Below are 13,403 nucleotides of genomic sequence, written 5' to 3' on the forward strand. Positions count from 1 at the left end.
AATAGATGTACCCAGTGATTGTCTCCTGTGTTCATTATGAGAAGGTTAATTTCAATTTTACTTATACATGGTACCAAGAGTCAGAAAGACTGTAACTTTAAATTGTAAAATCAAACCTTTGGTCCTGTTATCTAGCCTATTCTGCTTTCAAGGAGACCTCCTACAGAGAGGGATGAGTAGGGATGCAACTGTTGCCTCACTGCTCAAAGAAAATGTTTTTATTTTACCTTTATTTAATCTTCTGTTTCAATGCTTACTTCCTTCTTTCCCTTATTCATATGTGATATCCTCTTACCTATTTGCTATATGATGCTCTACACACAAAATTTATCATTTTTAATATTTAATTATGACATATTCATAGATATCTCTTTCCTTTAACTAGATTCCAGGTTCATAAAAGAGGAATTCTATTTTGTTCTTGGTTTCCTAGCCAACCTCTAGTGTGTGCTTGGAAGATATTGAAATTATTTTTATTGATGTAAGTAAAATTTTATCATTATCCCTATTAAAATGCAATGTCCACAACAGAAAAAGTATCCCAGTGCAAAGAATGGACCTTACTCTTTGTACTTCACACACTTTACTAAAATTTCCAGGCTTTTGTGAATATTGATTTTTCTACTGCCAGGAGCATCATGAATTATTATGCCCTTGCAGCTGAGCATGCTTACCCAATCTTTTTATTTCTATTTGCTTGTATTAGCATGGACTTATGCATTTTTCACTACAAACTGTATCTAATGCTCATTTCATACTTATTTTTGCTCTATTAATGGTTTTTCTATTTTGAGAACCAAACAATCTAAGGATTGGGTAATTGTATAAATGAAGGATGATCAGTGTGATGCACAAATCATTTTTGACCCAGTGTTATAAATGTTTAATTTCCATGATTTCTAATGTGACCTCTCCACCAACACAGCTTAATTGCACTTTTAAGGGCAGTACTGCTTTTTAAATTAGAATCTGCTTCCATACAAAAAGAAAGATTCAGAAGCTGCAAATATCTTCAAGCTCTTTTTTTAGTTTGAAATTGTGCAGCATTTTTACTTAGGCTTTGATTGAAGTGAGTATTCTTGGCGTGATGTGGTCAGCTATTCTGTTGAGTTTCTTTAACAGAAAAAGACTAAAATGTATGCAGACAGTTTTCAGTTGGAGCAACTGAACAGTACAGAAATAAATGGAAAGAAAATGGGATACAGCCAAAACAAGTTATAATGGCTTAGAGAATGTCTTAAAAAAAATACACCTTTAACACAATGTCCATTCAGAAAACCAAAACTATGCCATTCAACTTTCTCATGTCCACCTGTGTGTGCTTTAAACATTGAAACACCACAGATGTGTGAACTATTAATGAAAGCTAATGTGTTTTCTAACATGTCCAAATAAATGTTGAATAAAAATAGATATTTGGATTCAGTGGGAAAAGGAGAGAGTAGGATGATTTGAAAAAATAGCCTTGAAACATATACATTGCCATATGTTAAACAGATGAACAGTGTAAGTTTGATGCATGAAGAGGGCAACCAAAGCCAGTGTTCTGGGACAACCTAGAAGGATAGGATGGGGAGGGAGGTAGGAGTGGGGTTCAGGATGTGGGGGACACATGTATACATACCCATGGCTGATTCATGTTGATGTATGACAGAAACCATCACAACATTTTTTTCTATGTTAAAACAGCTTATTAAGAATAAGCAAAATCATTGCATAATATTATTGCATATATTTTTGAGAAGATATATAACCTTGATGACTTTAAAATTTTTCACATGAAAAGTGTTTGATATTAACCTGAGAAATCAATACATCATCAAGCAGAATCTTCTTTGTAATGAAGGGAAAATTATTTTCTTTTTTTAAATTAATTAATTTATTTTAACTGGAAGATAATTACTTTACAATATTGTAGTGGTTTTTGGTATACATTGACATGAATCAGCCACGGGCATACAGGTGACCCCCACCCCAAACCTCCCTCTCACCTCCCTCCCCATCCCATCCCTCAGAGTTGTCCCAGTGCACTGACTTTTAGTGCCCTGTTTGATGCATTGAACTTGGACTGGTCATCTGTTTCACATATGATAATATATATGTTTCAATGCTATTCTCTCAAATCTTTTCATCCTCACCTTCTCCCACAGAGTCCAAAAGTCTGTTCTTTATATCTGTGTTCCTTTTGCTGTCTCGCATACAAGATCATTGTTACCATCTTTCTAAATTCTAAATATATGCATTAATATACTGTATTGGTGTTTTTCTTTCTGGCTTCAATTCAGTTCAGTTGCTCAGTCATGTCTGACTATTTGTGACCCCATGGACTGCAGCACGCCAGGCTTCCCAGTCCATCACCAACTCCAGGAATTTACTCAAACTCATGTCCATTGAGTCGGTGATGCCATCCAACCATCTCATCCTCTGTCATCCCCTTCTCCTCCTGCCCTCAATCTTTCCCAGCATCAGGGTCTTTTCAAATGAGTCAGTTCTTTGCATTGGGTGGCCAAAGTATTGGAGTTTCAGCTTCAGCATCAGTCTTCCCAATGAATATTGAGGCCTGATCTCCTTTAGGATGGACTGGTTGGATCTCCTTGAAGTCCAAGGGACTCTCAAGAGTCTTCTCCAACACCATGGTTCAAAAGCATCAATTCTTTGGCGCTCAGCTTTCTTCACCATCCAACTCTCATAACCATACATGACTACTGGAAAAACCATAACTTTGACTAGACGGACCATTGTCAGCAAAGTAATGTCTCTGCTTTTAAATATACTGTCTATGTTTGGTCATAACTTTCCTTCCAAGGAGTAAGTGTCTTTCAATTTCATGACAACAGTCACTATCTGTAGTGATTTTGGAGCCCTCAAAAATAAAACCTGTCACTGTTTCCACTGTTTCCCCATCTATTTCCTATGAAGTGATGGGACCAGATGCCATGATCTTTGTTTTCTGAATGTTGAGCTTTAAGCCAACTTTTTCTCTCTCCTCTTTCACTTCCATCAAGAGGCTCTTTAGTTCTACTTCTTCACTTTTTGCCATAAAAGTGGTGTCATCTGCATATCTGAGGTTATTGGTATTTCTCCTGGCAATCTTGATTCCAACTTGTGCTTCATCCAGCCCAGCATTTCTCATGTATACTCAACATATAAGTTACATAAGCAGGGTGACAATATACAGCCTTAATGTATTGCTTTCCCTATTTGGAACCAGTTCTTTGTTCCATGTCCAGTTCTAACTGTTGGTCCCTGACCTGCATACAGATTTCTCAAGAGGCAGGTCAGGTGGTCTGATATTCCCATCTCTTTAAGAATTGTCCACGGTTTGTTGTAGTCCACACAGTCAGAGGCTTTGGCATAGTTTATAAAGCAGAAGTAGAAATATCTACTTCTGACTTGCTTCACTCTGTATAATAGTCTCCAGTTTTATCCACCTCATTAGAACTGATTCAAATGTATTCTTTTTAATAGCTAAGAAATATTCGATTGCTTTCTTATTCCACAGCTTTCTTACCCATTCATCTGCCGATGGACATCTAGGTTGCTTTTATGTCCTAGCTATTGTAAACAGTGCTGCGATGAACATTGGGGTACACGTGTCTCTTTCAATTCTGGTTTCCCCAGTGTGTGTGCCCAGCAGTGGGATTGCTGGGTCGTATGACAATTATATTTCCTGTTTTTTAAGCAATCTCCACACTGTTCTCCATAGTGGCTGTACTAGTTTGCATTCCCACCAACAGTGTAAGAGGGTTCACTTTTTTCTGCACCTTCTCCAGCATTTATTGTTTATATACTTTTTGATAGTAGCCATTCTGACCGGCATGAGGTGGTACCTCATTGTGGTTTTGATTTGCGTTTCTCTGATAGTGAGTGATGTTGAGCATCTTCTCATGTCTTTGTTAGCCATCTGTATGTCTTCTTTGGAGAAATGTCTGTTTAGGCCTTAATTCATATAGAAACACAAAAGACCCTGACAGGCAAAGCAGTCTTGAAAAGAAGAATGGAGCTGGAGGAATCGAGTATGGTACTGGCACAAAAAACAGAAATATCGACCAATAGAACAAGCTAGAAAGCCCAGAAATAAATCCATGCACCTATGGATACCTTATTTTTGACAAAGGAGGTAACAATATACAATTGGGCAAAGACAGCCTCTTCAATAAATGGTGCTGAGAAAACTGGACAGCTACATGTAAAAGAATGAAATTAGAACACTTCCTAACACCATACCCAAAGATAAACTCAAAATGGATTAAAGAACTGAATGTAAGACCAGAAACTATAAAACTCTTAGAGGAAAACATAGGCAGAATACTTAATGACATAACTCAAAGCAAGATCCTCTATCACCCACCTCCTAGAGAAACAAAAATAAAAACAAATGTAAACGAGTGGGACCTGATTAAACTTAAAACCTTTTGTACAGCAAAGGAAACTATAAACAAGGTGAGAAGATAACCCTCAGAATAGGGGAAAATAATAGCAAATGAAACAACTGACAAAGGATTAATTTCCAGAATATACAATAAGCTCAATACCAGAAAAACAAACAGCCCAAACAAAATGTGGCCCAGTTTTTGATTGGGTCATTTATTTTTCTGGTATTGAGCTGCTTGAGCTGCTTGTATATTTTTGAGATTAATTATTTGTTTGCTATTATTTTCTCCCATTCTGAAGGTTGTCTTTTCACCTTGCTTATAGTTTCCTTCGTTGTGCAAAAGTTTTTAAGTTTAATTAGGTCCCATTTGTTTATTTTTGCTTTTATTTCCATTACTATGGGAGGTAGGTCATAGAGAATCCTGCTATGATTTATGTCAGATAGTGTTTTGCCTATGTTTTCCTCTAGGAGTTTTATAGTTTCTGGTTTTACATTTAGACCTTTAATCCATTTTGAGTTTATTTCTGTTTATGGTGTTAGAACGTGTTCTAGCTTCATTCTTTTACAAGTGATTGGCCAGTTTTCCCCGCACCACTTGTTAAAGAGATTGTCTCTACTCCATTGTATATTCTTATTATCACAATATTTTAAAGTAATTTTTCTCCAATTAAAATAAATAAATTTAAAAAATAGAGTGTAAGTTGCTGAAAAGTAAAATGTAGTTATATTAAATAAAATTGTAAAGATATTAAAATAGCAATGTTCATATAAGTAAACAAATACTGATGAAATATAGAAAATGTATATATTAAAATATTTATTTTCTGTTTCTGTCTATAAACAATAGAAATTATTGTTATGTAAAGTATATACTGTGGCTTATATGAGATTTTAAAGGGAGGTGCTTTGGGTTCTCCTTGTGTGATTAAATTCCACCAGTCTATTTTACAGAAACTGCAGCACTAATTAGACTCACTGTAATTTTTAATTTTGAAATGATTGCTTATATGTGCTTCAACACTATGGATACATTAAAATAGCCTTTTTCACATTCTGCTTTATTACAAGGTGTGTTCTGATACTGTACTTTATGTTAGTCTTCTTTGCTACATAAAATAAATTCAGCATATTTTCTATATGTTCTAAGATGTTTGGTCTTTTTCTGTTTTCAAAGAATTAAATGTTATTGAGAACTAAAAGTGCATGATGTTTTACCAGAAACTGTAAGAAAACATGGAAATAATTCAGATAGAAGCATAGAGAACAGATAAAAACATCTTGCACAGTTTTCACGTGGATTTATTGTGCCATGCTCAGTCACTCAGTCGTGTCCAACACTTTGTGACTCTATGGACTGTAGCCTGCCAGGCTCCTCTGTCCTAGAATGAGTTGCTTTGCCCTCCTCAGGGGATCTTCCCAATCCAGGGATCAAATTAAAGTCTTCTCTGCAATCGCAGGCAGATTCCTTACGGTCTGGTTCACCAGGGAAGTCCATGGTAAATATCTTAGGGGCAAAGATAAAAAAACAGAATTCTGTGGCAGGTGTATTCACAAATTTTTCAATTTCTCTTAATTGCTTTAATATAGTTTATTGTGACATATTCTAATTAACATTAAAATACATTTTACTCACAGCGTTTTTTTTTAACATTATATTTCAATTAGACTGAATTTACATCATCCAATAAACCCATTATTCATAAGACAAAAACTTTGAAACAGAACAATGAAACTAGAGAAAGTTACCTAATTCATAAACAAGATTATGTTTTTCAATTTCTACTACTGTTTATCAATACATTAAATAATGAAGATATATCTATAAAGAAACTGGTAATGTGCATATGTACACATACTTTGCTTCTATACATTAATGCAAGATCCATTTCAGTTCTACTAGCCAGGTGAGTAGAAGTGTTATAGTTAAATTTTGAATCAAGCATTAAGCATTTGTTTGTTTGTTTGTTTGTTACTATAAAGAATAGGAATTTAGGCAAAAAGGAAAAATCATTAAATTTAGATTAGCTAAGACTGGTTTCTTCATGTTTTGTAACTCAAGGAAGGGTGAAACATGATTACATACAGAGAACATTTTAGATTTGAGTTCTTTGAGCTTTTCCTTGGGCAAGTCGTCCAATTCCATGTCAAACTTGAAGGGCGCTTCAGTGATGGGCTCATCACTTGGGTCATAGTACTGCTCCAGGTACAGGTGGGCCAGAGCCTGCTCCACCTCAATCTTCTTGTGAGGGTTGAAGGTCAACATTTTGTCCAGTAAATCCAGAGCTTTGGAGTCAGCATTTGGGAAAAGCCTGTTCCATGACACCTTATTTTTGTGTGGAAGAGAGAGCAGATAGTTTCTAGCTTTTAAATTTTTTATACAATTCAGGTCTTCCTGAGATGAGGATCCAAGAATACTCAGAACATGTTTTAACTGGTTGAGGTAATGCTTCCTGGGGAAGATGGCACACTGTTGGAGAGCATCTCTGCCAGGATGCAGCCCACAGAACAGATGTCGATGGACTTGGTGTAGCTCTTGAAATTCAACATGATTTCTGGAGCCCAGTACCAGCAAGTGGCCATATTCTCTATCAGGAACCCTATGTGGTCAGTTCAGTTCAGTTCAGTCACTCAGTAGTGTCTGACTCTACAATCTCATGGACTACAGCATGCCAGGCTTCCCTATCCATCACCAACTCCTGGAGCCTATTCAAACTCATGTCCATTGAGTTGGTGATGACATCCAACCATCTCATCCTCTGTCACCCCCTTCTCCTCTTGCCTTCAATCTTGCCCAGCATCTAGGTCTTGTCCAGTGAGTCAGTTCTTCATATAAGGTAGCCAAAGCATTGGAGTTTCAGCTTCAGCATCAGTCCTTCCAATGAATATTCAGGACTGATTGCCTTAAGGATTGACTGGTTGGATGTCCTTGCAGTCCAAGGGACACTCAAGAGTCTTCTCCAACACCATAGTTCAAAAGCATCAATTTTAGATTTAGGGTCGGCACAATCAAAGAAGTGAATGCTGTGTTTTATCAAAATGAAATTTGTACATCACTAGATATCATGCATACCTGTCATGATGTCATGATATATGATGTCATGATCATAAAAAATCATCCTAAATACTCACTATGTTCTATGTATATTTAAATTCATATACATATGAATATGCATATTAATTGAAGTGTTTTCATACAAGCTTTCAAAATATATTTTCCCTTTAAAAAATGATCCGGGGATTACGTAGTTGTGGGTACCAGTATCCTAATATAGATAGGGAGTAGGAGTATCAAGAATAGATTAGGTATTGTTTTAAGGAATGGGAACAAAGACATTTTGATGATAGGGCATGTATTATCAGTGAACTTTAAAGGCAATTGAAGGGTTCAGATGTGAAATTATAAGTAACAAGAGATTAATATAGATTACTGATTATAGCTGTGGAATGAAGAAAACATACATTTAAGAATATGATTAGAAATGGTATTTGAGGAAAGATTTGGTGAGCAAAATGTCAAGAGCCAGGCATACCTAAGAAGAATTATTTCAGTAAAGTCAAATATTACCCTGCATGTGGCTATTGTGAGTTTACAGCAAACTAGGACAGTTGCATAGAAATGTGTTGTATCTAGCTAGAAAAATGGAATTAGAGATTCAGTAACTTTCATGGTGAAAATATTAAAAACAGCAAAATGAAGTTATAATACTGTCTACCCTCTCAATGCTAAAATAAATAAATAAAGGCAAAGAGTAAGAACTGGATATTTCTGTGATTAGGTTAAAACAAAATTATTGTAGCTTGATATTGCTAGTATGTATCAGAGCCTCATGTAGTCACCTCCAGGAGTAGTTCTCAACAGAAAGAGATTTTTTTAAAAGAATTTTGAGTAAATTTTTGATTTTACTTTTTGCCAATATGACATATCTCTTAGTCTCTTTCAGTTATGTACTAGTTTAGATGCATATACGTATACACAATTTTCCACTACCCTTTACAAAACATTTCTTTACTTTGGATTAAGGTTTAAGCTTGATAAAACATCAAGCATGATGCCTAGTGCTATAGAACTTGATTAAGAACAGGTCCATTATTTTATGCAATTCAAAAGCAAAGCCAATTAAAGATCACATTTATATTCATGTGAGTCAATATAATTTAATAGATAAATAGGGTTTTAAATTCAGAAAAACACTGTTTCAATGTGTGTTGTCCCATTTGCTAGTGTTCACTTACTAGATATAACTCAAACCAACTATCATGTGGTAACAGGTTTATATTTTACAAATTTTTGAAATACTAGTTCTTATTATCAATAATATTTTTAAAATGACAGTAAATAGTGTCAGCCTGAAATACAAAGTGTATGTGAAATAAGTTAGATACTCAAAAATTAGAATTTTATTCTATTTCTTCAAAAAACATCAAGACAGAGAATATAAGCTTTGTCAAGGATTAGTCAGAGTTAAGAGAAAAAAAAACATTTAAATATATTAAAATATTTTATAAAAAGTTGGATAGTTAGGGTCAAAACAAGATTCAGTTCAGTTCAGTTGCACAGTGGTTTCGAGTCTTTGTGACTCCTTAGACTGAAGCATGCCAGAATTCCCTGTCCATCACCAACTCCCAGAGCTTGCTCAAACCATTGAGTCTGTGATGCTATCCAACCATCTCTTCCTATGTCATTCCCGTCTCCTCCTGCCTTCAATCTTTCCCAGCATCAGGGTCTTTTCCAATGAGTCAGTGCTTCACATCAGGTGGCCAAAGTATTGGAGATTCAGCTTCAGTATCAGTCCTTTCAATAAATATGCAGGACTGATTTCCTTTAGGATTGACTGGTTTGATCTCCTTGCAGTCCAAAGGACTCTCAAGAGTCTTGTCCCATACCACAGTTCAAAAGCATCAATTCTTCAGCTCTCAGATTTCTTTATGGTCCAACTCTCACATCTGTAAATGACTACTGGAAAAATCATAGCTTTGACTAGATGGACATTTGTCAGCAAAGTAATGTCTCTGCTTTTTAATATGCTGTCTATTTTGGTCATAACTTTTCTTCCAAGAAACAAGTGTCTTTTAATTTCATGGCTGCAGTCCCCATCTGCAGGGACTTTGGAGCCCAAGAAAATAAAGTCTGTCACTGTTTCCATTGTTTCCCCATCTATTTGCCATGAAGTGATGGGACCAGAAGCCATGATCTTCATTTTTTGAATGTTTAGCTTTAAGCCAGCTTTTTCACTCTCTTCTTTCACTTTCATCAAGAGGCTCTTCAGTTCCTCTTTGCTTTCTGCCATATGTGTGGTGTCATTTGCATATGTGTGGCTATTGGTATTTCTCCTGGCAATCTTGATTCCAACTTGTGCTTCATCCAGCCAAGCATTTAGCATGATGCACACTGCATATAAGTTAAATATACAGGCTGACAATAGACAGACTTGATGTACTCCCTTCCCAATTTGGAACCAGTCCATTGTTCCATGTCTGGTTCTAACTGTTGCTTCTTGATCTGCACACACATTTCTCAGGAAGCAATCAGACTGATTATATTTTTTGCAGCTGAAGATGGAGAAGCTCTATACCGTCAGCAAAAACAAGACCAGGAGCTGACTGTGGCTCAGATCATGAAACTCTTATTGGAAAATTCAGATTTAAATTGAAGAAAGTAGGGAAAGCCACTAGACCATTCAGTTATGACCTAAATCAAATCCCATATAATTATAGAGTGGAAGTGACAAATAGAGTCAAGGGATTAGATCTGATAGAGTCCCTGAAGAAATATGCACAGGGGTTCATGACATTGTACAAGAGTTATTGATAAAGATCATCCCCAAGGAAAAGAAATGCAAAAAGGCAAAATGTTTGTCTGAGAAAGCCTTAAAAATAGCTGAGAAAAGAAGAGAAGGTAAAGGCAAAGGAGAAAAGGAGTGATATACCCATCTGAATGCAGAGTTTCAAAGAATGGCAGGAAGAGTTAAGAAAACCTTCCTCGATGTTCAATGCAAAGAAAGAGAGGAAAACAACAGAATGGGAAAGACTAGAGATCTCCTTAAGAAAATTACAGATCAAAGGAATATTTCATGCAAAGATGGGCACAATAAAGGACAAGAACAGTATGAACCCAACAGAATCAGAAGACATTTAGAAAAGGTAGCAAGAATACACAGAACTATACAAAAAGATCTCCATGACCCAGATAACCATGATGGTGTGATCACTCACCTAGAGCCAGACATCCTGAAATGCAAAGTCAAATGGGCCTTAGGAAGCATCACTATGAATAAAGCTAGTGGACATGATGGAATTTCAGTGAGCTATTTCAAATCCTGTTGTTAATATGCTGCACTCAGTATGCTAGGAAATTTGGAAAATTCAGTAGTGGAAAAGGTCAGGTTTTATTCCAATCCCAAAGAAAGGTAATGCTAAAAATTTTCAAACTACCACACAATTGCACTCACCTCACACACTAGCAAAGTAGTGCTCAAAATTCTCCAACCCAGGTTTCAACAGTATGTGAACTGAGAACTTCCAGATGTTCACACTGGATTTTTAAAAGGCACAAGAACAGAGATCAACTTGTCAACATCCATTGGATCATAGAAAAGGCAAAACAAGATGAACTATGGGAAAAATAAAGCTACTCGAGAAGAATGTCCCAAGGAGAAATAAATTTCATCTTTCAGGAGATTGAAGAGAAAACAGAAGAAAAAAAAAAATATAGAAAATTAGTAATGTAAAGCAATTCACTGACATAATTAAAATCATGAGATGAATTGAAATGAATAATAGTGGACATATACAATAGCTTGAATCACAAATCTCAGAGAATATTATCCCACAAAGGAAACTCCAAGTCCAAATGGCTTTTTGGGTAAACTCACCAAGAATTTAATAAAAAATACTAATATTGCATAAAGTACTTCAGAGTTTAGAAAAGTGTGCATTCTGCAAACAATTTTATGCAGAGAGTATAATATCAAAACTTGAAAAGAATATTACAAGAAAATACTGAGTCAATATCATTCATGACTACAAATACAAACATCTTAAGCACAGTCTAGCAAACTGAATTTAGTAACACATAATGAATAGTTGTTTGTTGGGTGGCACTAGTGGTAAAGAACACACCTCTCCCAGTGCAGAAGACATAAGAGACACCAGGTCAATCCTTGGGTGGGGAAGATCCCCTGGAGGAGGAAATGGAAACCCACTCTGTTATTCTTGCCTGGGAAATCCCATGGGCAGAGGACCCTGGCAGGCTACAGTCTATAGGGTCGCAATGAGTCCAATACGAAAGAAGTGACTTAACACAAGCACTATTTTGTTGTTCAGTTGCTAAGTCATGTCCAATTCTTTTTGACTCCATGGACTGCAGGACAGGACACAAGGCTTCCCTGTCCTTTAAGATCTTAAGAAGTTGGTGAGACTCACAACTCATCCTCCGCCAACCCTTTCATTTTTTGCCTTCAATCATTCCCAGCATCAAGATCTTTCCAATGAGTCTGGCTCTTTGCAACAGGTGGCCAAAGTATTAGAGTTATACATTCAGCATAAGTCCTTCCAATGAATAGTTAGAATTAATTTCCTTTAGGATTGACTGCTTTGATTTCCATGCTGTCCAAGTGACTCTCAAGGGTCTTCTCCAGTACCACAATTAGAAAGCATAATTCTTCTGCTCTCAGCCTCTTTATGGTCCAACTTTCACTTCTGTACATGACTACAGGAAAAACCATAGCTTTGAATATCTAGACCTTCGTCAGAAATGTATGTCTCTTCTTTTTAATCTGCTCTCTAGGTTTGTCATAGCTTTTCTACCAAGAAGCAAGTATCTTTTAATTTCATAACTGCAGTCACTGGCCCCAGTGATATTAGAGCCTCCCCCCCGCCCCCAAATAGAATCTGCCACTGTTTTTCAGTTTTCTCCCTTTTATTTGCCATGAAGTGATGAGACTGAATGCCATGATCTTAATTTTTTTAACACTGATATTCAAGTCAGCTTTTTTCACTCTCCTTTTCACCTCTTCAAGAAGCTCTTTAGATCCTCTTTACTTTCTGCCATTAGAGTGGTAAAATCTGCATTATCAGAGGTTGTTGATATTTCTCCTGGCAACCTTGATTTCAGCTTCTTATTCATCCAGTTGGGTATTTTGCATGATGAGCGCAGAAGTTAAGTAAGGACAGTGTCAATATACAGCTTTGTTGTACTCTTTTGCAATTTTGAACCTGTCCATTGTTCCATGTTCCATTCTAACTGTTGCTTCTTGATGTGCACACAGGTTTCTCAAGAAGTAGGTAAGGCATCCTGTTATTCTCATCTTTTAAGAATTTTCCACAGTCTGTTGTGATCCACACAGTCAAAAGTTTTGCCTAGTCAATTAATCTGAAATTGATGGGGGTTTTTTGGGTGGCGCACAGCGGGTGGGGCAAGGGGCGGGGTTTCCTTTACTTTTTCTATAATCCAACGAATGTTGACATTTTGATCTCTGCCTTTTCTAACCCTCTCAAGAAGTTCTTGGTTCACATGCTGCTGAAGCCTAGCTTTAAGGATTTTGAGCATTACCTTGTTAGCATGTAAAATGGTAGGTAGAGCATTCTTTGGGATTGGAATGAATACTAACCTTTTCCAGTCCTGTGGCCACAGCTGTTTTCCAAATCTGCTGGCATACCGAGTGCAGCACTTTAACAGTATTATTTTCTAAGATTTTAAGTAGCACAGCTGGAGTTCCATCACATCCACTAGTTTTGTTCCTAGTAGTGCTTCCTAAGGCCCTCTTGACTTCACACTGTGGGATATCTGGTTGTAGGTGAGTGAACACATCATCATGGTTATCTGGGTCATTTAGATCTTTTTTGCATAGTTCTCTTGTGAATTCTTACTACTTCTTCTACCTCTGTTAGATCCTTACTGTTTCCATCCTTTATTGTGCCCATCTCTGCATGAAATATTCATTGATATCTCCAGTTTTCTTGAAGTGGACTCTAGTCTCCCATTCTATTGTTTTCTTCTATGTCTTTGTATTGTTCATTTAAGAAGAAT

General features: G+C 36.4%; 1 pseudogene; it reads right to left on the minus strand.

Moving 5' to 3' along the window:
- LOC133049340 (mitogen-activated protein kinase 1-like) overlaps positions 1-6,976 on the minus strand; it is a 60,195-nt pseudogene extending 53,219 nt beyond the window's left edge.
- Positions 6,977-13,403: the final 6,427 nt, after the last annotated feature.

The sequence above is a fragment of the Dama dama genome, chromosome 30 (genome assembly GCF_033118175.1).
Source record: "Dama dama isolate Ldn47 chromosome 30, ASM3311817v1, whole genome shotgun sequence".
Taxonomy (NCBI): Eukaryota; Metazoa; Chordata; class Mammalia; order Artiodactyla; family Cervidae; genus Dama; species Dama dama.